This window comes from Fukomys damarensis, unplaced genomic scaffold (assembly GCF_012274545.1).
Source record: "Fukomys damarensis isolate Sample0158 unplaced genomic scaffold, DMR_v1.0_HiC HiC_scaffold_26, whole genome shotgun sequence".
Lineage (NCBI taxonomy): Eukaryota > Metazoa > Chordata > Mammalia > Rodentia > Bathyergidae > Fukomys > Fukomys damarensis.
The window spans coordinates 22,997,118-23,010,471 of NW_022900938.1; the positions used below are offsets into that span (position 1 = coordinate 22,997,118).

At 41.1% G+C, this 13,354-nt stretch overlaps 1 pseudogene; it reads right to left on the reverse strand.

The window, feature by feature from the left end:
- The window catches only part of LOC104850188, a 38,478-nt pseudogene extending 25,519 nt beyond the window's left edge, over positions 1-12,959 (reverse strand).
- Positions 12,960-13,354: the final 395 nt, after the last annotated feature.

Below are 13,354 nucleotides of genomic sequence, written 5' to 3' on the forward strand. Positions count from 1 at the left end.
GCGTGTGGGGAGGGGGCGGTGTCAGCGTCTATATGTTTTTCATACAGCAAGTGCCACTAAAATGGCTGCTGCCTTTCTGTCTCCTCAGAAACCCTTTAGTCTTCCTCAGCAGCTGTCCAAACTTGCCGGCGGCGCCTGCCCACCTTTGCAGTCTCCCGCTGAGGAGGGGTGCAGGGGAGGGTCACAGAGGCCTGGGGTGGGGGCACTGCGGTGTCTGCGGGCGGGACCCAGGGGACAGCTTGTCGTGAAAGTTGAGACGGAACTAGGAGGAAATGGGCAGGGCGGGGGACAGTGGATGCTGGCAGATGGCGCGCAGCAGCCGCTGGCCTTGAACCCTGGACTGGCTCGGCCCCCGTGGGTGTGCTGAAGGGAAACAGCTAACGGAGGAATTGGGACCACAGCGAGGGTGCAGTCTGGGACGAAGGCCCCCTCCCAGGCACTGTGTGAACCCGGACGCCCGCCCAGCACCCCGACCTTAGACCTCCACCTGGCGCGGGGCTGGGGGTGGGCACAGCCCCTGGCTCTGTGGGGATCGCAGCGAGGTGATGCTGAGGTGTTCCCTTAAGGTCCACCAAGTCAAATGCATGCCCATGGTTGTTCACGAATTGGAGAACACATTAAGCCTTTGGGCAGGCTACCAAGCAGTTTTGATTTTTATAGCATATGTTTGGGGATAGACAATGTGGGGAAAGACAGCATTGTTTTCTTCACCTTTGTTTTATTTCTCTCCTCTCCACCCGTGGTCAGGGGGAGATTCAAGGACCAGGGGAGAGGGGAGCAGGTGCTTTCTGGAGTGTTTTTATTCTAATAAAACAACCCTGATATTAGAGCCATCCAAAGAATCTGCCCTTTCCTTTGCTCCCCAGCCAGAATTTTGTATCAGAAGGAACTGCATATTGGTTCAGCAGCACCTCTCTGCTCAGGGCTTGACCCTCAGTTGACCTTCACTTTAAGAATTGGTTTAATACACCATATAAAAATTACCGAAGATATTTATATTGTGGCTGTGTTTATGCTACAGCTATGAAAGAGGAAATGTGTCTCCTACATATTGTCTGTTTTGTTATTTGAGACAGGCTCTCACTATGTAGTTCAGGCTGGCCTTGAATTCGAAGCAATCCTCCTGTCTCAGCCTCCTGAAGGCTGGGGTCATAGGCATGGACCACCATGCCTGGCTATAAGTCTCATTTATAAAGACATCAGAGTGCTACTGAAACATTTCAAGGTCACAAAAGCTGACTCAAAAAGCTTCAGAAAATGTTTAGAGGTGAGTAGCTAGAGAAGAAAAGGACTGCATGTCACCTGTCATTACGCAGTGGTCCGTAATACCCAGGGTATTCACCATTTATTGAACATCCACTGAGCCGTAGACACTGTGGCCTCCTTTGTGTATGTTATCTCATTTAATCTTCAGAACTTCCAGGAGGCATAGCCAGAGGAGTACTACTCCACTTGGAGTGATCAGTATCTTTAGAAATGTAATAAGATAGTGAAATTATATTTATCAGCACTTGGAAGGAGAGTGTTGATGGGCTTGGAAGGAAGACACTGACGGCAGCTTGCAGCAGGGTGATAAGCCAAGGAGTCCCCTTGCCTTCTTAGTAAGCAGGCCTGGCGAACTGTGGGGCCTTCACATTGTGTAGGACACTGACTTCCCTCTAGAGAAAAGTTGAAGGACAAAAGTATGCTCTGGAAGGGGCACATTTGTCTCCACCTGACCCTGGAGGGGGGCACTATAGACCCCAAGGTTTTCACTAGGTCACTGAGACTCAGGAAGGGCTCATAACCAGCTACTGCCTGGCACTGGGGACCATGAATTGCAGTCCTATGCATCTGGTTCCAAAGCACTTGTCCCTCAGCAATGGCATCTCTGCTCCTGTCTAAAGGATGAGAGAATGGAGCGCATCCAAAAAAGACTGCCCAAATTTCCAGTTCTACCAGTTATAGATCATTAGGAAAAAACTATGGTAAAATCTGTAAGAGCTCAGCTGGAGTTTTATATTGCTTAGCAAAACTTCAAATTGTCTCATATCTTACAGCTAAACCTAGAGAGACTTATGACAAAGTATTAGCATAATAAACTCTATCAATGAAAGAATCTAAGTCCAGCAGTTTCAATCACTATTTCAATTTCTAAGTGTGACTTTCTCCCCAACCTGCCCTTTGATTCTAATGTGCTCATGCTTAGATTATACATACTCTAATTTCTTTAAGTTTTTGTTTATTCTTGCCTAGAGGCTGCCAAACTCTAAGCAGTCAAACAAATGGAATCAATGACAAAAGTGTTAGATTTCTTTTACTAGAATCTACCAGATTGACTTTGTAAACAGCTCCTAACTGCTAAACTATACAATATGACCTCTGTGTTGGATTCTGAAGTCCCCTGGACCTTTTCTTATCCTCTTTGTGGGTTATATTCATAGCAATCCTGCTGACCTTATCTTTTGGCCCATGCAGTCTTAACTGTTTCTTTGGCTTTGTCTCCTCCAGACTTACAAGTTATGCAGCTACGAAGGCCTTTAGATAGACCCTCTCTACAGTAACTCTAACTGCTGATCACAACTATGACCCTCTTCAGCTGGAAGTAGCCAGAGCTGTCTTCACTCTTTGCCTCCTCTCAGCAGTTAGGGGTACTTCTTCAGAGGGGGGAATATTGCAGATAGGCAAGTTAATTAGATATCCTGTAGGCAGTTAGACAGGGCCACCCTCAAGGAGCCAACACAGCAAGGAGCCAACATAGAGGACATTCAAGAGATATTCACTGAAGGCCAGAATTGTAAAAGGAGAGAAACTACTATACCCTTGTGCTTCCCCTGGGATAAATAGCAGTGACTGATATTCTAATAGGTTTCAATCACCTTAATGGGGGGCCAAGGTCTTAACCCAGCCTTTCCAGGAAATATTCCTGACCCCCACCCTTACTGAAAATCCTTGTATCCTTGCTATGTGACTTGCTCCCCCATTTGACTCCCAGTTAATCAATATTACCTGGGTGACTGTACTTGTAATCTTATTGGTTGGTCATGGTTTTGCCCCACCTCATGTCCACCTTGTAATTTTCCATGGGGTCTTACAGTTTTGTCCCACTTTGTACCCACCTCACCACATGGCTTTGCTGTATAAAACATCTTTGAAAAGTGAGGTGAGGGGGCAACCCACTTTCTGGTCCCTCTTCTGTCTCTCTTAGACAGAAGCTTTCTTTCCCTCAATAAATTTTTCCTATTCTTAAAAAAAAAGACTGCCCAGGTGACGAGAACTAAATGATCATTGTTTTTTTAATGTAAGAATAGGGAAAGAAAAAGAGACTAGGAGCAAAAGATAGAAAAAGACACTAGGCATGTTGGTTCATGCTTGTAATCCCAGCACTCTGGGAGGCTGAGGCAGGAGGATCACATGTTTGAGCCCAGCCTGGGCTATGCTGGAAATTGAAGAGACCCTATCTCAAGCTAAAAATAAATAATTTTTTTAAAAACTGCTGAGGTTATAGCTCAGTGAGAAGACCCTGGGTTCAATCCTCAGACCTCCCCATTAAAGATCCTGAAATAACAGGAATACCTTAAGTATTCCACAGAATTATTCTCAAGGTCTGAAAGGGATTTGTTTGTTCAAGAACTACACAAGTGAAGGAGAAGCTGTTGGTAATGAATTATATTATTAGAAGAAGAAAACCAAGAATTGTTTGGGTTCTCATGGGTAAGACAAGGAATCAAAAAATATTAAGAACATAAAACCCTGAAATAGTTGTGTGTGCTTGCAATTCCAAATATTCATGAGGCTGAGGCAGGAGGATTGTAAGTTTGAGGCCAGCTGCAGAAACTCAGGGAGAAGGTCTCAAAAAATAATGAGGCTGAGGGTATATCTCAGTAGTAGAGTAGCCCTGGGTTTGATTCCCTACCCTCCCAAAACAAAACTAAACAAAAATAAACTAGACCAAAAAGACCACATACTGAATGATTCCATTTATATGAAATGTTCAACTCTAGAAAGACAAAGTAGATTAAGGATTGCCTGAGACTTGGAGGAGAGAGAAGCCCAAGAAAATGATCTCAAATTGGACTGTGATGATGGATATATATGTTCCATCAATTTAGTAACAATCACTGAATGATATCTTTACAATGAATGAATTTTATGGCATGCTAATGGTGGCTCAATAAAACTGTTATAGAGTAATAAACTTCTCTGGTAGGGAAGAAAGAGCATGCACCGATCTTATGGAAGAAAATAAAAGCATAGGAGAAAAAGTAAAAGATATTCATCCAGCTAGAGATAACATTCTAATTTTTTAGTACATTTCATTCTAAACTTCTACTTTACAAAGACACATTGATATATAAACATATACATCTAATTAGCTATTTATATTCACTCATGTATGCATTTATGTGTATAAGGTAAATATTCATACAGCCTTGAAAACATTCAGAGTTTATGGACATTTTGTACTTGGAATGAAAAAATGCTTTGTGTATTTTTTTAATATTTATTAAAAAATTTTTACGTATAGACCTGTTGTTTCCCATTGGCAAAATATATTTTTTGCTTACTCCTGTTTCTATAGTTTACTAAAGATCTCTACCGGAATTGAGAACAAGCTGTTATAAGACTCATGTCTGTTTCACTGCATAGACCCTTAAATAAGTTGCTTCATCTTCAAGTTGCATTTTGTTCATCTGGACAGAGGTTCAAAGTTAGGAGTTTGGAGGTAGACAGGTAAATTCAAATTTCAGCTTCACCTTTTACTTAAGCATTTGACCTTAATGGAATGCTTCACCTATGACTTTCATCATTTATAAAGTGAAAAACTTAATAGTATTATATGTGAACACCATGCTTATAGGGTACTTAATGTAAGTGTCAGGCACTCGGTATGTTTTTGATAACTCAGTCATGGTGCTCTGTATAGTACAGACAAATAAATAAGATGTGCTCTCTACATTTCACAGGGACTTAGTGATAAGCAACTAAGATCACCTATTCCAAAGGACCTTCTGTGACTTGTCAAATTTTGACTATGAAGGACACAATGGATGTCTCCCTGAGAAATATTAAGGCAATTTTAATTTGGTGTCACCATCTTACCCCATTATTCTATGCCAGGCTCTGCTGTTCTTCATATGAGAGCTACTCCTACATAGCACCGGGCAGCTATTCCAACATAAAGATCAGCAGCAGAGTAATAGAAATGGGGTAGAAGCCTACATTTCCCTGTCCCTGGAAATTCTATCACACCGGAGCATTCGTTCATCTCATATTAGCTTACACGACTGTGGGGGCTGACAAGTCACACCATATGCTGTCTGGAGGATGGAGATCCCAAAAAAGGTGGGTCTGAGTCCAAAGTCTTAGGAAACAGGAATGCTAGTGAAATAAATCCCAGCTGAGGGCAAGAGAAGATGAGATAAGACATGTCAACTCAAGCAGCGAGCCAAGAAAAAGGAGGAAAATCTCTCCTTCCCGATATTTTTATTCTGTTGAAGTCCTCAACAGATAGAATGACACCTGGCCTTACTGGGGAAGGCAACCTACATAACTAAGTTTACTGATTCAAACACTCGTCGCATGCAGAAAGATCCTGACAGGCACATATAGACCCAGTTTAATCAGGGCAGCCCCTGGCCCAGTCAAGTTGACACATACAGTTACCATTACCACTCATCTCCCGCTTTCTGAACACTCCCATTTCCTCCTTTAAGTGAGAGGTCTTAGGCTCACTAACTAGGCCTTGTATTTTCATCGAGAGTCTGCATGTTGATGTTTCACTCCTTGGAATTTTATATCTATCCTGCTTCAGTGCTCAGATGAGATTTGCAGTTTAACATCTGTGATTTAAACTAGTGAAAACCGAATCAAGTCAACTTCCTCCAAGGACGTTTTACACCTCCGATATTCATTCCCACTCAACCAAGAAAATAGGCTTCCCGGGCAGGGCTATTCTCCTGGGAGCCCACATTCATTAGGAGAGTACAAGCAAGCACTGTGGGCCCCTGAGCTTTCTAAAGAAGAAATGGGTAATTAAAACCATCTGATCAGAAGAGCCCCAATTTGTGAGTTATAATAAAAAGGTTGTGGTTTTGATGTAAAACTTTGAAGACACGTCCTTTTGGGGAGAGTATATTTGCATTAAAATCTTAATAATAAGGCAAATAGGACAGTGGCTAAAATTTTGTTTGTAGTAACATACGTGTTTTTTTTTTTCCTGATGAGGTGAAATCACAAATATTAAAGTTTGGAGCCTCAATAGTTACAGTACTAAACAAGGTATTATTACTTTTCTTTTTGAGTTTTAGAAGCAGAGTTTTTGTTTTCATTTGCTTCATATTTATATCATTTTAGCATTTAAAAATCGATTAAAGAGGGTTTAGCTCTTTAGTCTTAATTATAAGTCTTATTTGGACTTTAGGTATATCCAGTTTTGGAGCACTAGAATTAAAGTGAACAACCAAATACCATGGGAGCAAGAAAAAAGATTTGGGCTTGTCTAGTCTGAAGACTGCCTCCCAATGTCTGGAAGACAAGTGTAAAACTAGGTTTAAGCTTTTAAAATTCCCTATACAAAGGTTAAGTGCAGTTATCATTGTTTAGTCTATAGAAAGATATATAGTCGAAACATAGTTAAAATACACTCTGCTAATTAAAAAAAACCAGAGTTAAATTTTATAGTTATTAATGGAGGCCAAGTCCTACAAGAAAAGAAAACTCTTTTGCTGCAAATGTAAAATTACATACCAAGGAAGCAAACTAACCCAAGAGAAAACTGGTAGTTATATATGGTGGTAAGTCATACTTTGTCTTGGGCTGAGCTCACTCTGAAAGAGCTCAGATGCTCCATCTGACCACTTTCCTAGAAAAGGCAATTTCTCAGAAATTTCAGAATAGTGAAAGTCATTGATATGCAAATAATTCAAACTAAGTGCAAGGACTAGGCAGGCTAAAGCTTGGTCCTCATCAAAACCAAGATGGCTGCCAGAGCGCTCATGAAAGTGCCATTTGCACCATCCATTTCCTCAAGTTGAATCATTCCTCAAGGAACAGATAACTAGAGGTGAGGTAAATGTCATCCTGCTGTACTCTTAAGTCTATTTCTAGCAGAGTATATCTACATTGGTGGAGATATTGTTTTTTATGATATTGTGCAAGTGACACAGTGTATTCTTCAACCCAGAAAACCTCTGTGGGTTTTTTTTGTGTGTGTTTTTTGTTTTTTGTTTTTTGAGACAGGGTCTCACTATGTAGTTGAGACTGACCTGGAACTCACTCTGTAGCCCAGGCTGGTCTCAAACTCACAGTGATCCTCCTGCCTCAGCCTCCTAAGTGCTGGGATTACAGGCATGCGCCACCATGCCTGGCTTACCTGTGTTATTATATACATTTATATTAATAGAGAAAATTACCATAGAAACAATTTCAAGTGAATTAGAGTCACCTAGCATTTGTTACAATCACCTCTTTATCTGTATCCCAAAGGGGCTCCTACAGATTTCAAAAATAAATTACTTTCTATAGTAGATTCCACAGAGAAAATAATCACAGGAAAGAAAGAATGTGACTCGAAGTCATATTGATTTTGTTAAATCAAAAGCACACCTAACTTGAACAGAGGAAAATGGAAAATTGTCATTCAAAGTAAGATATATATAAAATCTTGACTGATAAAATAATGAGCTTTGGACTTTGGACTAGGTAACATTAATTTCTGCTTTCAAAATATGGTGGCACCGCAACTAGTGAAGAATAGTTTTTGTCATTTCTCAGAGCTGCTAGTTCTACCCAAGGATAGACAATAACTCAGAAGACTTGGGAAGAAGTTAACAATGGAAGATAGGTTCTTTATCTACTGTGACCTTGTAGGGGGAAGATTCTCCTCACTAGACAAGACAGACCATGCCCTTCCAGCTCTCCAAGTCCAAATGAGAAGACAGTGCCTCTGTCTACAGTTTCTTCTACCTGTTGACTCAAATGTCTTGTAGCCATGATCCAAGCGGCCACTGACCTCCTGCAGGAGGTCACAATTCAAACCTTCCTTCACCCTGACATGCTTATGATAGCCCTGTTTGTACCAAGATAACCCCACTGCCACCCACTTGGATACTGCCCAACGGACTTTATAAAGTTAGGGCCTTTTTCATTCTATACCCATCAGTTCGTTTTGTCAGTTCTTGAACACTTAAGTTGTGCCAGGCACTGCCTTAGGCATTGAGAAAAACACAGAAAAGAAATTTTTGGAAAGATCAAATGCTGTCGTAACGGATAAAATGAGACATAAACATATAAACACATATATAATATGTCCACAGCAAATAAATGCTACGAAGGACAATTAAACAAAAATGAAGAAATACAAAGATGGAAAAGTGGCTTCTATTTTAGTATATTCAGAGAAACCTTGATAAGATGATGTCTGAGGAGCGCTTGAGACCTTTCTTCACACCACCTATCCTTCTCCTAGCCTCTTGTTGCCATAGCAGCCAATCAGTTCCATGATGCCATGCAAGGCCCTGCAGTTTCACTGCCCAAGGCTTACCAGCCACAAGCCTAGAAAACTGCTCTTCTTTCCACTTCCAAACAGCTGGAAAGACAAACTGCAGGGTCTCATTTTCTGAGAACTGCCAATGAGGCTGAATGAAGTACTCCTGACATGCAAAAGGTTTACTTCACCCTGAATGAACTTCGACAGTGAGAGACAGGAGTTTGGAGTACACTGGACAGATACATTTCCTCTCACTTTCTCCCTCTGATGGTTGTTTGAGGACACAGATTCTCCATAGAGCCTGTCTGTGTAACCAAGGCTGTGTGCTTACTGTTATGGGTTGAATGACATTTCCCTGAGGGAGAAATTGAAGCCCCAACCCCTTGGAAATGCCCCTTTATTTAGAAATAGGATCTTTGTCATCAGATTGATGGGAGGTCCTTACAGTGGGCCCCAATCCGATCTTTTGTCCTTTTGAAAAAAAAAAAAACACATAAGGAGAAGACAGCCATGTGACATTACAGAGAGCTTGATGATCCATCTAAGGCCAAGGAAGAAATGTTTCAAACACAGAAGCTAAAAGAGGCAAGGAAGGGAATTTCCCTGTGTCAGTCAGCTATTCGTCACCTTGACAAAATATCCAAGAAAAACAACGTAAAAGAGGGAAAATTTATTTTGGCTTATAGTTTCAGGAGTTTCAGTCCTTGGTCACTTGGTTCCATTGCTTTGGGCCTCAGGCCAGGCTGAATGTCATGGTGGAGAGTGAGTGGTGGTGCAAGCTGGTGGCTGGAAAGGAGAGAGAGAGAGAGAGAGAGAGAGAGAGAGAGAGAGAGAGAGAGAGAGAGAGAGAAGGAGGGGGCACAAGGAAGGGTTAGGGACAAAATATAACCTTCAAAGATGCCCCCAGTGACCTACTTCCTCCAATGAGGCCACCTCCTAAAATTTCCACCACCTTCCAGTAGTGCCACCAGCTAGGGACCAAGCCTTCAACACACGAGCCTTTGGGGGAATGTCCCATATCCGAAGTTTAACACTGCCCTAGAGGTTTCTGAGGGAGCATGGCTTGGCCACACCTCGACTTTGGACTTTTAGTCTCCAGAACAGTGACAAAACAAATATATCTTGTGTTAAGCAACCCAGGTGGAGGTACTTGATTACAGCAGCCCTAAGAAACTAATACACTGAACAGTTATGTGGGTTTGTACCTCCCAAATAAATAAAGCTCCAACACTTCATCGCTGCTTGAGGCTGTTTTCCAGAGAAGCATCACTATGACAACCAGAGACCCAAATAAACTGAAGGATGACATTTTTGGGAATATTTGAGTGTATGGAGTACTGAAAGAGGGGAGAGCTTGTGGCAAAGGCCCCCGGGGGCAGTGTGCTTGGTGTGTTACAGGAATGAGAAGGAAGCCAATATGGTTAGGAAGTGACTAAGGGAAGAAGTGGAAGGAGAGATGGTTAAAGGGGGAGCCAAAGATGTGATCCGTGGGCCTAATAGCCACAGAAAGGACTTTGGGTTTTTCACTATATATTCCTATATAATTTGCATATAATAGTAAAATGAATACATGTTAAGAGAAAGGTCTGTGTGGTTTTATTACAGCTGTGGCCCAAGGTGACAATCACTTCATTTGTGTGTCTTGCAGAGTAATACTCCATTGACAGCATATATCACACTTGTTTTCCATTCCCTTGCTGTTGAATATTTGGTTATTTGCAGATTAGAGCTACAAGGAATGAAGCTGCTAAGACCATTTATCTACTATTCTTTTGTCAGACACATGCAATCATTTCTTTCAGTATAAAACTACCACTCTATTTTCTGGGTCAATAGCAATACGTTTGTGCCCATTTTATTAGTTTTTCAAAGTGGCTGCACCATTTTCTGCTCCTGAAGTCGCTCCACATCCTCACCAAAACTTAAATTGTCAATCATTTTAATTTTAGCCTTCCTGGTGGGTGTATAATGGTATTTCATTGTGGTTTTAATATGCACTTTGCTGATGACTAATGATGAACTTTTCATGTGCTCATGAATTCCTTAGGTGTCTTCTTTGGTGAAGTATTTGTCCACATGTTATGTTTTTGTTATGGCCACATCTCACTTCGAAAATCAGCATTAGGCATCATTATTGCTGCCTTAGAAAGTACTCTAAAGCTTGACAGCTAAAATCAACAAACATTTATTATCTCACACAATTTTGGTAGGTCAGGAACCTGGGAACAACATAGTTGGTTATTTCTGTCTCAGGGTCTCAGATTGCAGTTGAGCTGCTGCCTGGGTTGGGGGTCACACAAAAGCCTGAGTGGGACCAGAGACTACTTCTAACCAAGCTCATTCCCCTGAGCTTCATTGTGAGAAATGTCTGAATTTCATTACACTGGTAAAATACTGAAAAACTTAAGGTCCTCTAAGACTCTCACCAACCTCTCAGTATCCAGGACAAAGTTGAAAAACACTCATCTAAAGGAGTAGAAAGTGGCAAAGAGAGAGACCCAAAGTCCTATGATTACCTGAGGGGGTGGGAGGCGGCAATCTAAAAATATTCAGGCTCAAAGAAATGTAACCATTTGAAATGGCTCACTTTTATGAAGCTCCCACTCCCTAAATTAGTGGTCTAAAAAAATAAAATAAATCATGGCAGTGTTTCAAGAACTTTATAAATGGTCTAGATACCTACCTGTGGAGATTTGTACCCAGATTGGAATCCATAATATGGAGAAAGCTGCAAAGATGCTCACTGAAGCATTATTAAGAAGACCAAATTGTGGAATCATTAAAAATATACAGAGCCCATCAAATTATGCCATAAAACAACTAAAAGTAGTAATTGTGAATGTTTACACATTATGTGAAGATGTAACATAGGAAATGCTTAGGAATATCCAGTATGAAGTAGAAAAAATAATGCACATTATGATGCTGTGATGAATGTATGTATACATGGTAAAGATTAAAAAGACAAAGTACAGTCAATGCCCACATTAAAAATGATAAAATAAGAGTGGGGATAGAGCCTACCACTTACCAGACCCTGGGTTCAATCCCCAGCACTACAAAAAGGTGGGGATGAGTACCTTGAGCTGATCATTACATTGTATTCATGTGTTCAAGTGTTGATTAATATGTATAATTACTGCATATCAATTAAATATAAAAATGTATTTTTAGGGCCGGGGATTTAGCTCAGCGGTTCGGTGGCCTGCCTTGCAAGTGCAAGGACCCGAGTTCAATCCCTGGTACCCCCCCAAAAAATGTATTTTTAGAAAGAAATGATAGGGAAAATGAAACTGTGCTTCTCACATTTTTGTTATATTTTTATACTTAAAATCATCTAAAATTACTAATTGTCATATCTATCATAAACATTGAATTTGATAAAATGAAAATAAGATATAAGTTCTCTTATATTTTTGTCGTTTCACTTATTTTCCGATTTTTTATTTGAAAATTTTCAAAACCAGAGTAAAGTTTAAAGACTAGAACGATTGTGTGTCCATTTTTCATCTAGACTCACCTGCGGCTGCCATGGCTATGAGTGACATGTCATTTGAGAGAAGTGCAGACACTGTAAGCCCTACCATGCCTATGTTCTAAGAACAAGGGCATCCTGCGACCACATGCAATTACCAAACTCAGAACTTTAACCTTGAAAGAATCTTGTTATCTAATATAAGGTTTTATTCAAATTTTACCATAGAGTAAAAAATAGTTTGTCCCTGTATGGGCATGTTCTGCTTGAGGTGGGAGACTCTCAAGGATTGTACATTGCATGTAGTCCTTGTGCCTCTTTAGTTTTGTTTTGTTTTGTTTTGTTTTGGAGTTTTTTGGTTTGGTTTGGTTTGCTTTTTTTGCAGTACTGGGAATCTAACTCGGGACTTTATGCTTGCAAAGCAGGTGCAGGGCCACTGAGCTACATCCCCAGCTGGCGAGTTTCTTTTGATCTAAAACAGTTCCTCAATCAGGTTTTTAAATCCTTTCATGACACTGACCTCCTTTGTAAAACCATAGCTCAGTTACTTTGTATGCTAGACTATATCCCCAGTCCTAGTTGATCATTTTTAACACAGGTGTTATACTTTCCCTTTCCATTTGGGTTGATTTGTTTCTTCATGATGAGTCTGAATTTCTTAGCTAACTCCTTGGGGTGTTTGTGTGTGTGTGTGTGTGTGTGTGTGTGTGTGTGTGTGTGTGTGGTGGTTAATTTATTAGCAGTGGATTTGAGTGGGGAACACCCAGCTGAACTGAGTCGGTGTGGCTCTCGGCGTGTAAGACCCACTTTAAGGAGGATCGTTGTCAGAACCATACAAAAGGAGAACAGGAGGGAAGGATTTCAACCTGACCTTGGGAGAACTTTGTTCAGGCTGATTTTCCTGAAGGAAGCTTCGACTGTTCTCTTCGGAGGAGGAGCTCTGTTCTCAATCTTCTTCGATGTTGTCTCCCGGCTATTGGGCAGATTCTTCAGCTTCCAGCGCTGTCCTTTCATCCTGCAGGTGTGAACTCTAGTTTCTGGCACCAACCCATCGACCTCCTGATTCACACCCCTTAGTCTTCCATTATGGATCCTTTGGCCTCCTGATGTGGACTCCTAAGGGACATTGGCAGTGGCTCCAGGCCTTGACTAGATCCTCCGAATCTCTGGAGTGGACAAATCTTTTTCATTATTCTATATTTGACTCTGTGGAAGGCCACTGTAGGCCAATCTTGTACATTTCTGTGTCCTGCATTAAATCTGGTTCAGAGCGTATTCAGAGGCTTGCCCCAGCCCTGCAAGCTCTTGCAAGCACTGATGAATACACTCTTTGATCTTATTTTGCACTTAAATGGAATTCTCTTTCCCAAATTCCGTGAAAATAGAAAATCATTAATGCATTTGTTAGA